The 20129-nt window shown below is 42.2% G+C and overlaps 1 protein-coding gene across 1 annotated transcript in view; it reads left to right on the plus strand.

Moving 5' to 3' along the window:
- The first annotated feature begins 16759 nt into the window (after positions 1-16759).
- tdrd6a (tudor domain containing 6a) overlaps positions 16760-20129 on the plus strand; it is a 39467-nt gene continuing 36097 nt past the window's right edge. The window contains exons 1-2 of the mRNA XM_031872830.1: positions 16760-17046; positions 18553-18632. The gene's annotated coding sequence lies outside the window, so the exon portion shown is untranslated. The remainder of the gene's footprint in view (positions 17047-18552; positions 18633-20129) is intronic.

Genomic DNA, 20129 nt, shown 5'->3' on the forward strand with positions numbered 1-20129 from the left:
TAATAAATAAATAACTGATGGAGCGTTCATGCATAGAATGTTCCTATCAATCTTTGGTACTTGGAGATTTGGAGCGTATTTGTGTTGCTCCAAGGCAGATCAATCATTAATTACTGATTTGTCTTTGTCACTTTTCCTCACATCCACATAGTGAAGGGACTGCATGAATATAATGTTGTTCAAGTCTACCAACCGCTCAGAGCGCTTCACTACATGTGTGGCAACATTCACACACACATTCAAGGCAGAGGCTGCACAGGACACTTTGACAGGACCGAACCAGGGACATCCCATTACTAGACAGGCGTTCCATCTCCTGAGCCTCGTCCAGAACAAACCATCCAAATGAAAAGAAACGCATTTTACTAAATAATCTCAGAAGAGGGACCAAGTTTGTGGCAAAGATATACTTAATACTTAACTGTATGGCACAGTGCCAGAGGAAGATCTTGCAGATGAAACATAAACTATTTACATAAATAGTCTATTTACATAAATAGCCTAAAAGTGTGCCCTACAAAACAACATTTTCAAATAAAAATAATCACAATTTCCAGTAGTGTGGTTCCCGGTAAGAGGCCCTACCTAACAGGCATTACTTTGTTCTCTTGTTGCTTTCCATCTCTACCCAACGGCACTTTAATCTTCCAAATCAAATGCAATATTTCTAGAAAAATGGGTGTTTTTTTATGTTCTACTAACTTGTAATTGTACCATGAATAAGTTGCCTTCCACACAAAACCATAATAATAATAATAATGGAGACATTACTGCCGCGGAAAAAAACTAAACAAAATTGGGTTGATAAAGATATTTTTTATTTAAGTGATTAAGTAGTTATAAACGATTACTTCGTCATAAATCCTTTGATGTAACATGTATTCTACTATTGACATCACGAATGCTAAATAAACATATACATTCAAAGAAAGAAGGAAAATGACTCCCAGAGGAAAAGCTTTTTTGGGAGAACATTCTTAAAGGTTCTGATTGGAAAAGAGCTCAGCTATTACCATATGCATTCTGTATACAATATATATAGATATATATTAAAGATATAACAAGATTAAAGACAAAGCTGTATTTTACACATATATAATATATATCCAGACAATTTATATTTCTCCAGATTTCATAGAAATTGAAATAAAATGTAATCTCTGTAATGATGAACCAGAGTGTATAACACATTTATTTCACAATGCACAAATCTTACTTTTTGGACTTGGATGAAAGATTATTTGTTGTGTAAATAATATATCATAATATCAAAATTGATTGTAAAAGTGTCACACATTTTGAACATAACATGAACATGAACATTCATGGTAAAGTTATTGATTAAACATAGTCAATTTAATGTCAAATAACTAAAACTAGCGCCAATTTCACCGTATTTCTATCTGATTTTAAAGAATATATATATATAAGACTCAAACTTACAAACACCAACAAAAGAGATACAACTGTCCAATGTATGGTTAATTCGTTTTTTGTCTTATCATTTTATACATTGTTTAAGTTTCTATCTCCAAATTCTATTTTCTTTTTAAATTTTATTATAATTTCAATTTATTTACTTAAATTCATATCTCTTTACCATTAGGATTAGTACATGTCTGCAATGTTTATAAATATTTTAATACATTTTTTTCAGTTAAAAAAAGTAATCTGCATTATAAATGTTGATAAATTCCAGCCAAATGGATTGTTCATTATTATTATTTACAGTTTTATAACAGATCTATTAAGTATCATGATATTAGTATGAGTCAGTAACATCAGTAAAGCCAGTAGCTAAAACTCTAAAATTTCTTGTGAGGGCTTGGGTTGGTATTTTTGTGGGTTACTTTAGTAGAAATGGTAAACAATAACAATAACACATCCCGAAGCAGTGACCTGCCCACTGACAACAAAAATCCACCAACAATATCTGGAAGCTTGTTGTAGTTTGTTTGTTTTCTTTGTTTCAGGATTCTGAACTACACATTTAAAGTAACGTTTCCTTGTGTGGGCCCCACGAAGAGTTATGAAGAGTAGCTGCTACGGTGGCAGTGGCAGCCAATCACAACCAAGCAACACAAACATGTTTCACTTTTCTTTATTTTCATTAAAAAGGCAGCGAGAATCATCAACAATCACCCGACAGAAAAGTGTTGGTATAAATGTAACAAAGCAACAGGAGACGGCTCCCTTCCTTCGGTTTAAGGAAGGAAGGAGTGTGTGAGTAACGGTGATAAGGAAATGCACTGAATCTTTGGAGCAGCCTTCAACCATAACAACAATAAAAGGCCACCAGGCTGTGGACCCGGAAATACTAACAAGCAAGAAAGCTTTCCATGGCTGCACTGGGGAGGGAGAGCAGCCTGTGTTCGGGTTGCGGGCCAGTGGAGGCTATATTTACTGGGAAGTGTCCCAACAGGAGCTGCTGTGTTCCTGGATATCTGCTGCACAAATGGAAGAGATGACGAGAGAGTAACACTGGGAAGAGGCTCCCGTGGTGTTATGGCTTTTCAACCTTTGTACACAACTTGTTTTGGGAGGAGAACATAGTTTAGGCACCTGAGCACCAGTTAAACGGAGAGCAGCTTGGCTGTCAGCCGGCTGGTTTTGTGACATCACAGACACACCCAAATCCAAAATGCCAAATCCAGGCCTCAGCAGCCGGACATCTGCACTGCTTTAGCCTAAAGCAGCTGAATATGTTGTTATTTGCCGACCTCTAGTGGTTCAAGTTGTTCCCTGGCTGCAGTGACACAGAGTCAGGTCGGCACAGCTCACTCCATCACCGCACACGACAGATGTGCAACAGACTTTATAAACGTTCCTCGAGGAATTCTCCCAGAGTGCGAGTCCAGCTCAGTGGACATTCCTTTATGCCATTTTTCTTGTTATTGCAGCTCAACCTAAAACACTCCCTACCTCTGCCTGAGGTTGAGGCTTTGTCAGCTGTGTGCCACCCACACCCACACACCCACACCCACACACACACACACACACACACACACACACACACACACACACACACTCTCACTCAAGGTCAGTTGAAATTGCAAGGCAGGTCCCTGTGTTGCAATGAGCTCATGTTTTCGTCGTTGCACATAGGTACGCTTTACGGCATCCACTCATTAAAAATTGATTGCGAAATGTGAAATGTGCTTTGTGCCGTGTGCAAAACGTACCTCCTGAAGCAGCAGCAGGACAGAAAGATGATGACGGGGAGGACGATGGCGACCACGGTCAGCGGGCTCGTTGGTAACTGCGGTGATTCAAAGTAGATGAAAAGTGTTGCAGCATACAAGTGAGCAATACGAAGTCCTAATGCAATAGTTGCAATCAAAGGTAACTTATTTGTTTCTCATAAAAAACAACAGATAATAACTTCTATGTGCAGAAAAAACTCCAAGCATTCGTGGTGGAATGTAACTAAGTACATTTACTCAAGTACAGTACTTGAATACCACTGAAAAGGTACATTTACTTTACTGTGTCATGTGTTACTTTTCAGATTTCTATTTTTCAACCTCTTCCTATGCAGTGAAAACTACGGAGCTCCTGATGGGTTGATTTTGCATTTGAAGAATGAAAGTGTTGATCCAGAACCATCACATATAACAGTAAAACACAGAGGGAACATTTTACAGCATTATGGGAACTTTTACTTTTCATACTTTAAGTCAGATTTGAATGCAGGACGTATAGTGGAGTGTTTTCACAGTGTGGCATTGGTACTTTTGTTTAAAGTTTGACGGGAAATATATGATTGGCTGAGGGAGGCCGTGGCGAAATCGCCCACTGTCAGCTGATAGAGTAGGAGCCAGAGAGCGAGAGTCAGAGAGAGTTGTGAGTGAATGAGAGCATAAAAAGACTGTCCTAATGTAGGAAGTTAGAGTAAATCCCCAAACTATACATAGTTAATTCATTTAAAACTGTATGATTATAAATACTGTATTTCAAAATATCACTCCTCTAAGCAAAGCTCTCCAAGTTTTACTGTACTTTACTCTCAGTAAATAATCAATGTTAACAATTTGATATTCAAGGAGGGATTTGGTCATCCTAAAATCATTATGGTGGCACCAAACATCCTGAGCCAAATTATGAAAAGTGGTAGCAGTCAAAGTCTATTCTGAATCCAAAGTTACAGGTCAGATATGCTACTGGTTTACACGACAGGAGTTTTGTGCCAGTATCTTACCACATCAGCCTACATCGGACACACCGGAAGCCTGAAGTGAGCTCTGAGGCAGACTGACACGCAGACTTCCTGCCCCCTGGTAGCATTGAAGACCATCTTCACACTCTGCTGACGGCAGCCACTCAAGCTCCAGAGGAACAAGTCCTCCGGGCCGCGCTGGCTTGACCCACACAGCGACACCTATCACCATCCAGGGCTTAAGAGCACGACTGAGTCTTCCCCACAGTCCAAACGCCCACCGTCAGCATTGGCTCCGAGAAGCCAGGGCTACTACCTGGGTGACTCCGTAGTCTTCCCAGAATGCAGTTCTTAAGACAGGGGTGTCAAACTCAAGACACCCCTGTCTTAAGATATGCTGCAGGACACTCCCCAAACTGCTCAACACAATGAGCATGATAGGGCAAAACCTGAATGAAATTGGTTGAAAAGCTTGCAAGTTCATCAGCCAATTAGCCAGATGATAGACCTTCACGTTAACAGAAGTTCACCATCCCAGCATAACTAAGATGGGTGGGGAGCCCCCCCAGGAAGCCTGACCACAGTCGAATAAAATAACTTTATAAAACATTAACGCCATGCTTTGTCGTCAGAGTGAAATCTGACTGTCTGCAGACGTTATGACCAGTGTTTCTGCCGGAGCCTGCCTCAGAGCCTCAGAGCTGTCCAGGTGTCCTCTGGGAAGATTTGGAAGATACTGAGGTTAATTTGCACAAGCGCCTGGCTTCATACACAAGATGACACCTCAATATTCCCTCACCCATTCAGCCCAGCCCTTCTCCCTCAACATTGATGGCTCCATCGTCACCCCCTCCACCCAGGTCTGCAACCTCGGTATCATCCTCGACCCCACCCTCTCTTTCCTACCCCACGCCAACCACATCACCAAAACTCCCTTCTTTCACCTCAGGAACATTGCACACCTCCGACCCTCCCTGTCCTCTGCCACCACCGAAATTCTCATCCATGCCCTCATGCCCTCCAGACTCGACTACTGCAACAGCATCCTCTATGGTTCTCCCAACAAAATCCTCAATAAACTCCAATATGTTCAGAACTCCGCCGCTCGACTGCTCACTTCCACCCGCCGCTATGATCACATCACCCCAGTCCTTTGCAACCTCCACTGGCTCCAGGTCAAATACAGAATAGACTTCAAAATATTACTCACCACCTTCAAAGCCCTAAACAACCTGGCCCCTCCCTACCTTTCAGACCTCCTCCCCCTCCACGCCCCAACCCGTTGCCTCAGGTCCGCCTGTGCAAACACTCTGAAGACCATCAGGACCAAGCGCCGGACCTGGGGTGACATGGCCTTCTCAGCTGCTGCACCTCCCCTCTGGAACGCCCTCCCCATCCACATCCGTGAGGCTCCCTCCCTATCATCATTCAAACAAGCCCTCAAAACCCACCTCTTCAAACTCGCCTTCACCTGCTAACCCCTGCACCCTACCCTCCACTACATCACCCATTCCGCACAGCTCCTCCAGTTATTCTTTTTTTTGTTTACCAAAATGTTCTGTTTGTTTGTTTTGTTTGCTCCTCTGTCTTTCTTTTTTTTTACTATGTTCTGTTTGTCTCTGCCCTGTAAAGCGTCTTTGGGTATTTTGAAAAGCGCTATATAAAATTGATGTAGTATTATTTGTCACAGCTCTGTCACTTCTATCCACTATCCACTTCCCCACTCACCGCCCTCACCTCCTCCAAGACCCCTTTCCGTTGGACTTCTGCAGCTGAAGAGACTTTCCAGAACCTGAAGTCCAGGTTCACTTCTGCACCTATCCTCCGAGTCCCGGATGCAGACAGACAGTTTGTGGTGGAGGTGGATGCCTCCGACATAGGAGTTGGGGGTGTCCTGTCCCAGCGCTCGGCCACTGACCAAAAGCTCCATCCCTGCGCCTTTTTCTCGCGACGGCTTTCCCCCGCCGAGAGAAACTATGACATTGGTAACCGAGAACTACTAGCAGTGAAGCTGGCCCTGGAGGAGTGGCGGCATTGGTTGGAGGGGACCAAGCTCCCATTCCTGGTTTGGACCAACCATAAGAACCTTGAGTACATCCGCACAGCCAAGAGACTCAATTCCCGACAGGCCAGGTGGTCGTTATTCTTCACCCGGTTCCACTTCACGCTCTCCTATCGCCCCGGTTCCCGCAATGTCAAGCCTGATGCCCTTTCCCATCAGTTCCAGGGGGAGGAGGAATCCACCTCTGGCCCCTCATCCATCCTCCCTGCCTCCTGTCAAGTAGGCGTTCTCACCTGGGAGATTGAGGAATCGGTGAGGGCCGCGACTAGGGGTCAAGCCGGTCCCAGCGCGTGCCCTCCTAACCGCCTGTTTGTCCCTCAAGCCCTTCGGTCCGACGTCCTCCAGTGGGCACACTCCTCTCCACTTACCTGCCACCCGGGCATCCAGAGGACCCAGGACGTCCTGCGGCAGCGCTTCTGGTGGGTCTCGCTCAATGAGGACACCAGGGAATTCGTCAACGCCTGCCCTGTGTGTAACCAACATAAACCTTCCCACCAGGCTCCGGCCGGCCTCCTGCGGCCTCTCCCAGTGCCTCATCGTCCGTGGTCTCACATCTCCTGGACTTTGTCACCGGACTACCAACATCTGAGGGCCACACCGTCATTCTGACAGTGGTCGACAGATTCAGCAAGCTAGCCCATTTTATTCCTCTCCCCAAACTCCCATCTGCTAAGGAGACGGCTGAACTCATCTGTCTGCATATCTTCCGCCTGCATGGAATTCCAGTCGACGTTGTCTCCGACCGAGGTCCTCAGTTCACCTCCATCTTTTGGAGGGAATTCTGCACTGTGCTGGGGGCCACTGTCAGTCTGTCTTCGGGGTTTCACCCTCAGTCCAACGGTCAGACAGAGAGGAAGAATCAGGAGATGGAAACGGCCCTTCGCTGCATGTGGGTGGAGTACGCCCATAACACCCTGACCAGCTCCGCCACAGGCTTGTCACCCTTTCAGTGTGCTTATGGGTTCCAGCAACCTCTGTTCCCTGCATTGGAAAGGGAAGTTTCCTGCCCATCTGTCCAGACATTCATCCGCCGCTGCCGCCAGACCTGGGCTAGGGCCCGAGCAACCCTGCTGCGGACCGCTATGCTACAGCGGCTAATCGACACCGCACTCCAGCCCCTATCTACCAGGTGGGTCAGAGGGTGTGGTTGTCAACCCGGGACCTACCTTTGCGGGTGGAGTCTAAGAAGCTGGGCCCCAGGTTCATCGGGCCGTTCGAAATTGAGAGGATCATCAACCCGGCGGCAGTAAGGCTCAAGCTCCCCAAATCCATGCGCATCCACCCCACATTCCATGTATCCAAGGTCAAACCGGTCCTGGAGAGTCCATTGGTGCCGGCTGCTCCACCTCCTCCGCCTCCTTGCCTCGTTGAAGGAGGTCCGGTCTACTCTGTTCATCGCCTGCTGCGCTCCCGCCGCTGGGGGCGAGGCCTTCAGTACCTGGTCGACTGGGAGGGATACAGTCCGGAGGAGAGGCAATGGGTTCCGGCTCGGAACATCTGCGACCCCAGACTCATCGCCAGGTTTCATAGGCAGCACCCAGAACAACCGTCTAGGACCCAGACGACTGCCAGGAACACCCAGCAGGTCCCCGGTGCGGACTATGAGAGACCTCCCTCCGGGCCCAAGAAACCCTACCACCTGAACCCCTCCACCCACCCGGATGGGGATTCTGACTCTGCGGCCTCGGAGGAGTTTTGACCCTCCTCCGGGCCCCAACCACCCTCCCTTGGGAGACGCTTTGGGGTTTTTTTTGGACTTCCGGAGCCGTCCCTTGAGGGGGGGGGGGGGGTTCTGTCACAGCTCTGTCACTTCTATCCACCTTTCACTCACCTAATTAGTTCATTCAGTGCACCTGCCAGTCACACTCACCTCATCAGCTCATCACTCTCACCTGCTCACTCTGCCTCTTCACTATTTCAACACCTGCCTCAGACACACTCACTGCCAGGTCGTTCTTTGCATTCATGCTCAACTTTCCCGCACTCACCCATGGACTGATTCCCTGTTGCCGACCCTGCCTGTCCCGGACTACCTCGCCTTGCCTCTGCCCTGGTAACTTACTCAGCCCTTCTGTCCTTGACCACGAGAAACGGATTCTTCCAGAGAATCTTCTGCCTGTCGTGTGTTGCAAATAAAGAACTCAAATCATACCAGTCCTGGTGTTGTCGTACAACACCAGGGTCCTAACTACACCCGTTACATTATTATTATTATTATTATAACATTCTAATTTATTCGAGAATCCTGCTGTGACCCAGTTCCATCCAGCATTCTATTCTCAAGGGCAGATAATGTCTCCTTTTATGAATTCACTATTTGCTATTCTAGCGTTCCTCATGTTTTCCATGGCACAATTTCCCCAAAACTCCACACACTATGACCCATTAGCAGTAATGAAATAACACTATATTACAGTAAAAATATTTTGTCTATTGCTTTGCAGATAGCATAGATTTTAGATCATCACAAGTCACAGCAAAAGTTTAAGCTGTTTCTGTTAACTCCAGAAATGATCCTTTTAACATTGTTAAGCTGTTTATGTTTGAAAATTCATATTCAAATGCTAATATATTGCATCCCATATTTAGGACAATTATATGTATTCATTGTCTTATGTTGTCTTTTGTTTGTGTGGCACGTTTCCGTGCTCAGAGTGTAAGGAAAGATTACCCAATTTGCATTTTGTCTTTATCAGCAATAAACCATGAGGGATTCATCTATATTTGAACAGAGACAGCCCGTCAAGTCACATGATCACAAAAACAGGTGCAGGTCATTACTTGTCTCAAAGGGAACTATTGGAAGCGACTGGATTGTTTTTAAAAGACAAACACTAAACTAAGGCCAGTTATCCTCCTTGTGTCTGCTATGTTGCAGCCGGAGTGAACAAGTAACTGATCGGAGCAAAATATGCATAAGATCAGCCATGACTCACCAGTTACTAAGCAACAGTTACTGATGGAGCTCCGGTTCGGAAATTATAATCAGCCCAAACTGTTTTAATTAACAATTCTTGGTGATTGAAACTCATAGTGGCAATAAGGCAGTTGCATTTAAGATAGTGTCTGAGGTCGTGAACAATATTCAGAACGGTAGTGATAGTATGAGTGTCACATGGGTTTCCAGGAAGGAAATATTGAGGTGGAGTTTATAGCTGCAGTTACCTTTTGTAAAGCCAGAGAGACAAACAACTAGCAATAAAATTGTAAGGCCTATATGCATGCCACTGAAAGTCACCGTGATTAAAATGCAAGCTGTAGAAAACATAAGGATTACTCGTTAGCATTGGTGTATAAGTGCTGATCACAATTGGCAACATAACCTCACATACAGATACAACAAACTATCCATATTCCCATAAACATGTATAATAAAACACTCAAATATCTAGATATTAGATATTGTAGTGACCATTGCTTCCCAATAAAAAAGTCACTACGGTTGCTGTAATGTTTGTTCTGACGCGTGCCATAAATAACAAAGTCCAGTTTCGAATATAGGCATTTTATTTCTCACATAATCACCACAAAGTTCACCACTTTCTCTTCAGTTATCCATTTTCTCCTCATACCAATAAATCATAACATTTGCATTCGTTAAATCTGCACGGTCAAAAACTGTTTGCTTCTACCTATTAGCAACCACCTGTGTCCAATGACCCCACTGATTATATTACCTGTGGCCTGACTCACACCGGCACTACGCCCCCATGTGGTGGGAGGTTGTACAAAACAAAAACAACAAAATGGCTCTTACACACCGGCCCCTAATTAGTTCTGGCAGCAGACAAAACAATTATTTATACGTTTTACGTAAGGAGCCATTACATTAGAAACAAAAAATGTACTGTTTTAAACAGTCAATTTCATAAAAACGTCCAATCGATAAATTATATTTCCATGTCTTGAAAACATGGTTGTGGGTTTTCACTATTATTGTTACACACCAGTCGCTTCACAAAGCAGACAAATCTTTGTCACTGGTCTTTCAATTATGCTGGTCTTGGTTTGCAGAAAAACAGAACGCACTAGTCCTTTCCTATCAGGAAATGTCTGTAGTATCTTTCCAAGTATCCAGGATCCACGAGGCGCTGTTGAATCAACAACAACGACGACGATATTTCCAGGTAAAAAATTTCTTTTTTTCCTCCTTCCATCTTTGCCTTTCTTGCAATAATCAGCTGCTTCCCTTTCTTACTTAAAGTCAGCAAATTCATCTTCAGCATGAGAATCCAACCTACTGCAACTTTCAGTTTTTTCCAATTGGAAAGGTGAGTAATCAGTTGATGCGTGGGACTTGAATCATATTCAGTGACAATTGCATTTAGCCTACTGTGAAGTTCCTTTTAACTTCCGGGTCCTCAGCAATGTCCAAATCCAAGACGTGCGCTGGCCACTCATCCTCTGGTTTCCACAGAAACTTTGGACTTTCAATCCATCTCTTTTGAACCAAATGTTCAATTTTCAGTCCCCTTGAGGCGTCATCTGCTGGATTTTGTGCTGTAGGAATGTATCTCCACTGTGAAGTGTGTGATGCCTCTCTAATGGTTGATATTCTGTTTGCAACGAATGTTTGGAACCTTTTGTCTTCATTTTTGATGTATTTTACTACTGATGTACTGTCGGTCCAGAATTGTGACTTCTCCAAAGGAAGCTGTAGCTCTGATTGTAGCTTTTTGTCCACTTTAACAGCAAGAGCAGCGGCTGTCAGTTCCAAGTGAGGGATAGTCACTTGTTTTAGTGGAGACACCCTGGCTTTGCCAAGCATGAAATCTTCATGTACTTTGTTCTTGTTGTTTCACAACCTGACGTATGTAACAGTTCCATATGCATCTTCACTGGCATCAGAGAAGTGATGCAATTGAGCAGATGCTGTGTATCCAAAGTCTTTCGGTTTGAAGTATCTGTTGACCTTGAAACTTTCCACTCTTTCAAGATCTTCCAACCATTTTTTCCATTTCTGTTGAAAGAATTGGGGTACTGGATCATCCCCACCACATTTCAACCGACACAGGTCCTGCAAAATCATCTTAGCTGGGATCGTAATGGGGGCTAAGAAACCCAAAGGATCATAGACTGAACTGATCACAGATAACATCCCATGTCTTGTGTGTGGCTGTTCACGGATGTTAAATTTGAACTTGAAGGTGTCCGTCTCAATGCACCATTGTAGTCCAAGAGCCCGTTCAACTGGCAATTTGTCTCTGTCAAGATCCAACTCCTTGAAGGTCTTGGATCTATGTTCTTCTGGAATTACCAATAGCACCTCACGACTGTTGCTGATCCACTTGGTGAGATTGAAACCTCCCAATTTGCAGATAGTTGTGAGGTTCTTGCCCATTATAGTAGCATCTTCTTTAGAAGACAAACTTTTCAAAAGATCATCCACATAAAAACTTATTGTGACCATGTCAATTACTTCTGCTGGAAATCTGTTTTGATTATCATCAGTAAGGAAGTTTGAATATTCTTTGTGTGAAGGTTTCATCCTTCAGAAGTCTCCTTTTCAGTGAACTGACACGCTGTTTATCAACGGTAAAGTTGTTTGGCATGTTTACATGGGGTGTCTTGAAAGGCAACTTAATCTTGTACTGGCCATCTTTAAGTTGTACTGAACCTTTCATTATTTCCATGAACTTTCTTTCTTCTATTGACATCTCCTCTGTCATTAGAGACATTTTCACTGAAATCTTGATTGTACTGTCTTATCAACAGTTCTTCCAATTTGTCAACACCAATCCGATTAACAGTAACAGCAGGGCAGCTACTCTTACACTGCTTTGCACTGTTTCCATGAAGAGGTCCATTAATCACCCAGCCCAGTAGAGTTCTTATTGCATATGGTCCCTCTCCTCGGCTGTTGATCACTTCCCACGGTTCCATTAACTTTGAGGCGTTTGTGCCAATCAACAAACCAACATCAGCGTTAATACGGGGAATATGTACGTCTTTCAGGTAAGTCCACTTAGACAATTCTTCTTCAGGAATGATATTGTTTGTCGACACGGGCATTTCCTTCTGAGTGAACATACTAGGAAGCTCCAAAAACTGCTCGTCAGCAAATTCAGAGATTTCCAAACCCTTGACAATACAACTTGGAACAGTAGTACTGTGACCCATTGTACGTAGATTAATCTTCGTTTTTCTTCCTTTGATGTTCAGCCTTTCCATTAGACTTTCAGAACAGAAAGTGTCAGTACTTCCTGGATCCAGAAATGCATAAGTTTGTACGATTTTGTTTCCCTTTGTACACTTAACATTGACAGGTAAGATTGAAAGGATGCCGTTACTGCCCCCGGCCCCTGTATGACCACAGGTAGAGACAGCCGTGCCACTCACCGACAGTTCCTTTGGCTGATCTTCGCCTTTGCTTCTTTCCTTTTTCTCAATGTGAAGAATGCTGGGATGACTTTGGTTGCAATCTTTGCAAGATATGCGTTTATTGCAATCCTTGCTCATGTGTCCTATGCGCAGGCAACCAAAGCAAACTCTTTTCTCTTTCAGAAAGTCCAATTTTTCCCAATGTGTTCTTTTTTGCAATTGTGGACAATGCTCCAATGCATGTCCGTGCATACAATACAAACAGGAAACAACATTTGAACTTGTAGGTGTCATACTTTGTGTTTGAGTCTGAATGCTTTTCTTGATTGCATTCACAGCTGGTTCAGTAGACATAAAGACAGTGGTTGCAAAGCTGTTTCTTTTGAACTGCGCCTTTTGCTCTAACTTGGCCTTGTTGCCTCCTTTATTTACACCACCTTGAGTGTCTTGAATGTCGCCAAAGATTGGATCCGAAATGATCTTGACTTGGTACTCGATGAACCTGATTATGTCTTTATAGTCAGATCTGCGACCTTCGGTTTCAGAGATGTCACACGCTGTCACTCTCCATTTCTCTCTGAGCTTGTAAGGAAGTTTCTGCATTATTGTTTTCATGTTTGCAGGCATATTGAGTTCATCTAAATATTGCAACTCCTTCATAGCGTTGCAACACTCTCGTAAACACAATGCATATGCCTGTAGCCCTTTAACATATTCTGCCTTAACAGCAGTCCATCCAATGATTTTATCCACATAGGCAGCTGTGACCTTTATTTCATTTCCAAAATGTTTTCCAAGAAGGTCTTTGGCCGTAGCATAGCCTGTCTCCGGAGCCATGTGCTGGCAGCTACGTACCAGATCTCTAGGCTGCCCCCTAGTGAATTGCTCAATATAATACAAACAATCTCCTCTGTTGTTTGTTTTAGCTTCCACACAATGTTCAAAAGCTCTGATGAATGATCTAAATTTCAGCGGATCTCCACCAAAAATAGGTATTTCTCTGCGTGGTAGAAACTGAGAGTTCTGTGTCTGTATAAGGAGTGCTGTTACTTCATTTTGTCTTTGTAACAGACTGTAGAGATCTCCAGTTACTTGAGGATTGCCTTGGGATTGTGTTGCTGGTTGACCACTAGGATTTATATCTGATTGATGCGAGTTATTTTGCTCAGAAGTTTGCCACTTGAAGCTTGTCTGCATAGTCGCACCTTTACTTTCATATTTGTCCGCTTCCATTAGTTTTTCCACTGTTGCCTTAGGGTTGGCAGACCATGCATATTTCTGCCGAGATGATTCTTTTTGCAGTGGGTTGTATTGTTCAGCATGAGGCTTGAGTTTTGCTCCTTTTTTGAAATAGGATTCCATTCCATCCGAATGTGCATTTGAAACACTGCCATGACACGAGGCATTCAATACTGCTAGTTTTGCTGTAGTTGCTGCTATCTCAGTGTCCATTTCGTGTTGCTCCTTTGCCATCCTCAGCTGTTCCGCTTGTTCCTCCAAGACATGCTTTTTCTGTAGCGCTGCAGCACGTGCCATGAGTTCACCACTTTCTCTTCAGTTATCCATTTTCTCCTCATACCAATAAATCATAATATTTGCATTCGTTAAATCTGCACGGTCAAAAACTGTTTGCTTCTACCTATTAGCAACCACCTGTGTCCAATGACCCCACTGATTATATTACCAGTGGCCTGACTCACACAGGCACTACGCCCCCATGTGGTGGGAGGTTGTACAAAACAAAAACAACAAAATGGCTCTTACAGATATCTTCACTGCTCAAATTTTGTATTTCAGCAGCACTAACCACAATATTGTAATATGTCCAATACGCAACACTGAAGATGGAGATGACAGCTAACTAGACCTGTAAGAGAGTCGTTTGAATCATTTACCACGTGACATTTGTGTGTTTTTAGAAGTACAGTATTAGCTAGGAGTGGTGAAGGATGTTGTATAAGTGTATTCCTGAACACGGAGATCTGCAAACTGACTGAAGTTCTCTAAAGTAAATTACCTACGCTGACTAAACCATCTCACCGCTGTTGGCTGCAATATAATTAAACACCATTTATGACTTGTAAAGGTATATTCTTATGAGTCTGCATGTGATGGAAGCCAAATCTGAATGGCTCATTGAATCACATGTTTTGTGATTTAGGCGGCCCACAAAAAACTGACTGGTTTGTCTTATTTCACAGTTTGTTGATAGGTCCCTCCACATACCCAAATGTATGTGCACAAGCACTGAAAAAGTGAGTTTTTCATGTGCCCTTTAACTGGGAGAAGAAAAGAGGCTGGTTTCGACTGGAAAGAGAGCCATTGAGTAGAATCCACACATTTTGTCATTACGTTTTTGTGAGTGTGCTTCTGCTCTTGGATTTTTATACTTTTATATAAAACCTGTGTATAATAATTTACAATGTGCTACATCGTGTAATCCTCCGTTTTAACTTCTCTACGCATGGCATCCTTCTGGGTGTGGGTCAGATCTTTGCCTGTGGAGCTTTGCGGCCCTCCCTCCTCATCCTGGGTGCTGTTCTGCTCTACTCTCCCCTGCTGGCCGCCCATGCTCTGCTGGGATCAGCAGTGGGAACGTTGGCTGGTGAGTCATCTGAGTGTTCACATGTCTGTGTGGGAGGAGTGGGAGCGTTAGCAAAACCTTATAATATATTATATAATAATAAGGGCATACCGTACTGTACTGACCTCATACGATGGTTGGTGTCTTTTAGGTTGAACAAATCTGGGTCGAAGTTCCATATTTTCAGGGTCCATGGGCACCACACATTTTAAATGTCAGTGATTAGTCTCACTGTATAATACCTGGCCATGGGTATACTTACACAAAAACTCCAACATTTCAGACATACATGTCAGTTTACTAGTTATAGGGAGTACTTCTCAGCCTGTGAAAACAGTTGTGTAATAATTTCCTTTGTGGCTCTGGAGGTGCTTTGTTGGGTTTGAGAAATAACCCCTAATTAAATCATCAGGGTTACATCGGCTTGCACTTTGAGACAACATTTACAAGGAAAAGCCTGTAATTCTGGATGGGTGTGGAGTTTGCGGAGGCAGGATCCAGTGTTTCTAGAGCTTGATATACTACAGACTTAATTAACTCCGAACAATATAAGTAAATTGTTTCTTTCCACCTGCAATTAACTGTGATTTAGTAAAAACTAGTAAGAAGTCATATTTTTGATAACCGAGTAAAGTTAACTAATTTAATGTAAGTGTGGACAGCTATTACATTTTACAGTGTACTTGTATTAGTGCAGTGTATTGTTTAGGCAAGAATCAATCTGTGTTCAGTCAAACCTTTGAGGTCAAGCTGCCGCTCCTGTCGGCAGAATATGACTCAACAGATGATTATACATACTTTGAATGATGTTTATCCTGGTTTCCTTTGCTCTCATGTGCTGGTGAAATAACTGAGGCAACACTGACAAGAGTTACACCAATCAGAGGAAGACATACATTTAATTTTAAGGCTTGGTTGGCTTTCACAAGCATCCGCACATCTGTCGGGATTCGTTGCTGTTTACTAAGAAATATAGAAAAAAACCATATAGTCTAGTTCAATCTCTGCGTCAGAGAGAAAGACACTATATCAGTAATTTCTAACTCACAGTTTATATTTTTGATACATGCATTTCATACTGTGTCATTGTGTCCTCCATTTTTTTTATATTTACTGAAGTAATTTCTTAGTCCGTATATGAAAATAAAAACTATTAAAGAATTAAATTCTGAATGACAATGTTCATCCCACTCAGAGAGGATCAAATGGTCACTACAGTTTCTTGAGATGGTTGACCGCTAAACATTTAAACAGAACAGTCTTGATCGACATATTCATTAGCTGCAGTGTGAAAGAACGTTACGGCAAGTTAAGATGAATATCTCATATCTATAGGTGGTGTTGAACAGCTTTAACCTGCTGCTGCTGGTAAATAAAATGATGAAGATAAATCAACAAAATGATAAAATGAAAAAGATTACTGGTCAAAAACTTGCCCGGCCAGTTTAATCTATTGATCTGCCATTCTTAGGACCAAAGCCAGGCTTTCTGTTCCACCTTGTGTTGAGCAGCATTGACTGAGTAGATTGTAAGAAAAAAGCAGAAGTTCAATTTGTGCATTTACTTGTGTGACAGAGTAACAGTTCCGGGTTAAGGGCAAGGTTGGTCACGGATGAAAAAAAAAAAAAAAAGAGGGGGAAAGGATCTCGAGTCTTCGGTACGCGCATAGTGTTGAACTGACTAACCGTTACCGTTACACCGGTTTGCTGTGGAGTTTGTCGAATTTGTGGCTCCCCTAAAAAAAATTTCATCAGCGAGAACGGTGACATCGGAACAACTGGTGCTCGACTAACAGCGGCTAGCGAGGCTAACTGTGAAACACGGCTGTGTGTGTATTTTTGAGGTTAAACGTTAATTCAGTAAACCGGTGCTACCACCATCGTCTGTTGAGGAAGCCTCGGCGGGACCTCCTGAATAACACGGGTGAGTTATTAGTTACTGCTAAGTAACTCCATGTGTAGAATCAATCAGCATGCTAATCTGCCCACACGTTGAATTAGCTTAGCACCTTTCACGTCACCTGCCAATTAGGTTTTGATTAAAATGGTTGCCTTGCCGAAGTGTGTTACCAACGGTTGCTAACCCGGGCAATGTTAGCTATCTGAGCGTAACGTTAGCTAACATTAAACATAACCCTTGTGACACGAGTTTAATGTATCTAACATTACGGTAACATTACGGTGAAATTCCGTATATTTAAATAAATTGAACCAATTGGCGAGTTTACTGTTAGGAACGAGTAGCTCAAAACTAAATATGTAATATTAGGTTGCTAGCTAACAGCTAATTCACCGTTTGAACGTTCAGTTATCGTGAATTGGTATCAGTTAACGTTAAGGCTTGTGGTCTAGCTAGTTATGTTGAAGGTGTAAAAAATGTAAAAATATTGATTTGTTACTGTTTTTTTCCTCTTGATATGATCTTCAGAGATCTAACAAACCAAATATACAAGTGTTTTTTCACAGTACATATATGGTAATAGCTCTGTTTTATGTCATACAGGGACGAAAAATAAAGAAATGTATTTATATCAGTCTAACGTTACTGTGAGGGAAAGTGTTGGTATATTTAAATGAATTAAAAATAAAACAATTATTTATTATTGTGAATACTTACATTTGAAAACTTTATTAGAAATATAATTATAGTTTATAGCTGTGTCTCTAAAGATGAGATATATGTAGGAATATTAGGCAAAACACCCATACCTTTAACAGATTATTTACTTTATAATATATTACTTTTACATTTACACTTATTATTTTATCTACCTTTTGTACTTTTATTATTTACCATCCAAATAAGATAAAATTCTTTACATTAATTGTAAAAATAATGATTGGGGGAGGAAAATATATCAGACCAAGCAAGTTGTTTAAGATATGCATTATTTTAAAGTTGTAAGATCAAGTAAATGTAATATTTATATTAAATTTGACCAACCACCATTGACTAGGTTATTTTACGATTATTACTCTATCGAGATGTATATTTTAAAGTAGTTATGCCAAAGTATTGTTTAAATAATGGATGAATGAAATTTCAGTGATAGCATCAGTAATTACCATTGATGAAACTGATAAAACTCCTTTATTGAAGATGGAATTCAGTAATCTTATTTCATCTTTCAAAGCAGTTTATCACAAGTCTGTATGTAAGGGAAAAAATCAAATGTACCATAAATAACACTGCACAACTGCCAATGGCTGTGAATGAGATCATTTGGCATGCAGATGAGAGGGCACTTCAACATTTTCAAATAACTCTGTTCTGCACACTTATTGCTAGAGTGCCAGTGGTTAAGCCATTGGCACGTGTACCTAAGGTTGCCCACCCCTGTACAATGGAATATCTTCATCATCACTCAGTATTTAAGTGCAGTGTTGTAAGTTTCTGTGTTTTTTTCATGTGCTTTGGGCCTGTTTTCAGATTTCCCACTGCATCTGCTCTCAGCAAGATTTGTGCAAGCACTGTCATCTCCTGTGAACATCTAAAAACAACAAAAAGCAGTGAGTATTTTGACTATACGGCAGCATTTGCTGAAATGGATTGAATTGGCTAAATACATATATACACATTCCAGGTGGAACGTTTTTTAATGTGAACAGTTTGATTGAATAAAGAGTTTATTTGGTGGTCGCTTACACAAAATGTTTTTCTCAGTTGTAAGATCTTTATTAACACTTATGTAGTTTTTGCATCTAATGAGCTTACAACTTATGGATGTAATATTCATACCTGCAAACTTGTCGAAATTTGCTGTTTTGAATCAAAATATATCATCCACGTGAATCGTATTGTTTTTATTTTGGGGGGGGGGGGGGGTGGTCCAACTGGCCAGGCAGCGTTTCTCAGATTGGAGTGAGAAAAGGTGATGTGATCTTCGCAAAAAAACATCTTTCATGTGACGTGTCGAGTCTTGGCCAATCAGCGTTAAGATGTCTACACCGTCTTTCACTCCATTAAAGTTTAAGTTCCGTTATGTTCCGTTACAGTTCAGACTTGCTGGGTTAAGTTAACGTCCACTGCATGCGGAACTTTGTCGACTGCTAACGTTCGTCATTATTGCGATTTAGGAGGAAAAAACGTAACGTGATGAAACATGAAGCCCCCTCGTGTTCCGGTTCAGTTCACGCGGTCACTCATTAACGTTAAACCCGAACACCGGCGCATCCGGTTGCAGGTTGTTTTTTTTAACTCAAAGTAGAATGAGGATGATTTCGTGGTCATAATAACTTTTATGACTACGATGATGAGGCCCAGATACTGATGAGATGATGAGGTCAAAGAGCTTCAGGCAGAGGAGGCTGTTTGTGTAGCGCAGCTTGATGAAGGGCTGAGATGTGAGTGGAGCTGGGCCTGGAAAAAGGTGGAGATCTAAACAGACGTGAAGGGAGAGCAGTACAGCTTCCTGCTGTCACAGTGTTTTAAATACATTGATAAGGCAGGGTATGCTAAACACAGCCTCTGCTCCAAGGAGATAAAGTACAGCAACAAGGGCTCACATGCCCTCTCATCACACTGCCAGACACTGTTCACTGTGATGACCACAGCCAGCGTACTAACCGTCCCAACAGTCCCACGTGCAGTTAAATCACAGCTATTATTTTACTCTTGATAAGCTACTTTAGCCAGAGTAGATTATCATTTTAATTTAAATAATTGAACTGGATTGGATGCATATTAATTGCAAATAGAAGATAGGCCACAATTCTAACAGCTTTAGAGTAACAGTGGAAGTTAATATGAAGCCATACAGTAACAGGGTTCAATGAAATCTAATCACTTTATTTTGTATAGGCGATGGTTCTCGATACTCTTGCTGTCTTTGTTTTTATATGACTAAAACTTTTGAAAATGAGACCTCGGTCCAGGGTAGGAAATTTACATATTTTTTAGGGGGCAATCCCCCACTGACTGAAATCCAGGGGCATTTAAAAAGAAATTTGGGGCACTTTTTGAAACTTGTGAAATAACATTTAACCTTTGTTCAAAATAATAAATAT

This window comes from Anarrhichthys ocellatus, unplaced genomic scaffold, assembly GCF_004355925.1.
Source record: "Anarrhichthys ocellatus isolate YVR2014 unplaced genomic scaffold, GSC_Weel_1.0 scaffold66, whole genome shotgun sequence".
In the NCBI taxonomy this organism is placed as follows: domain Eukaryota; kingdom Metazoa; phylum Chordata; class Actinopteri; order Perciformes; family Anarhichadidae; genus Anarrhichthys; species Anarrhichthys ocellatus.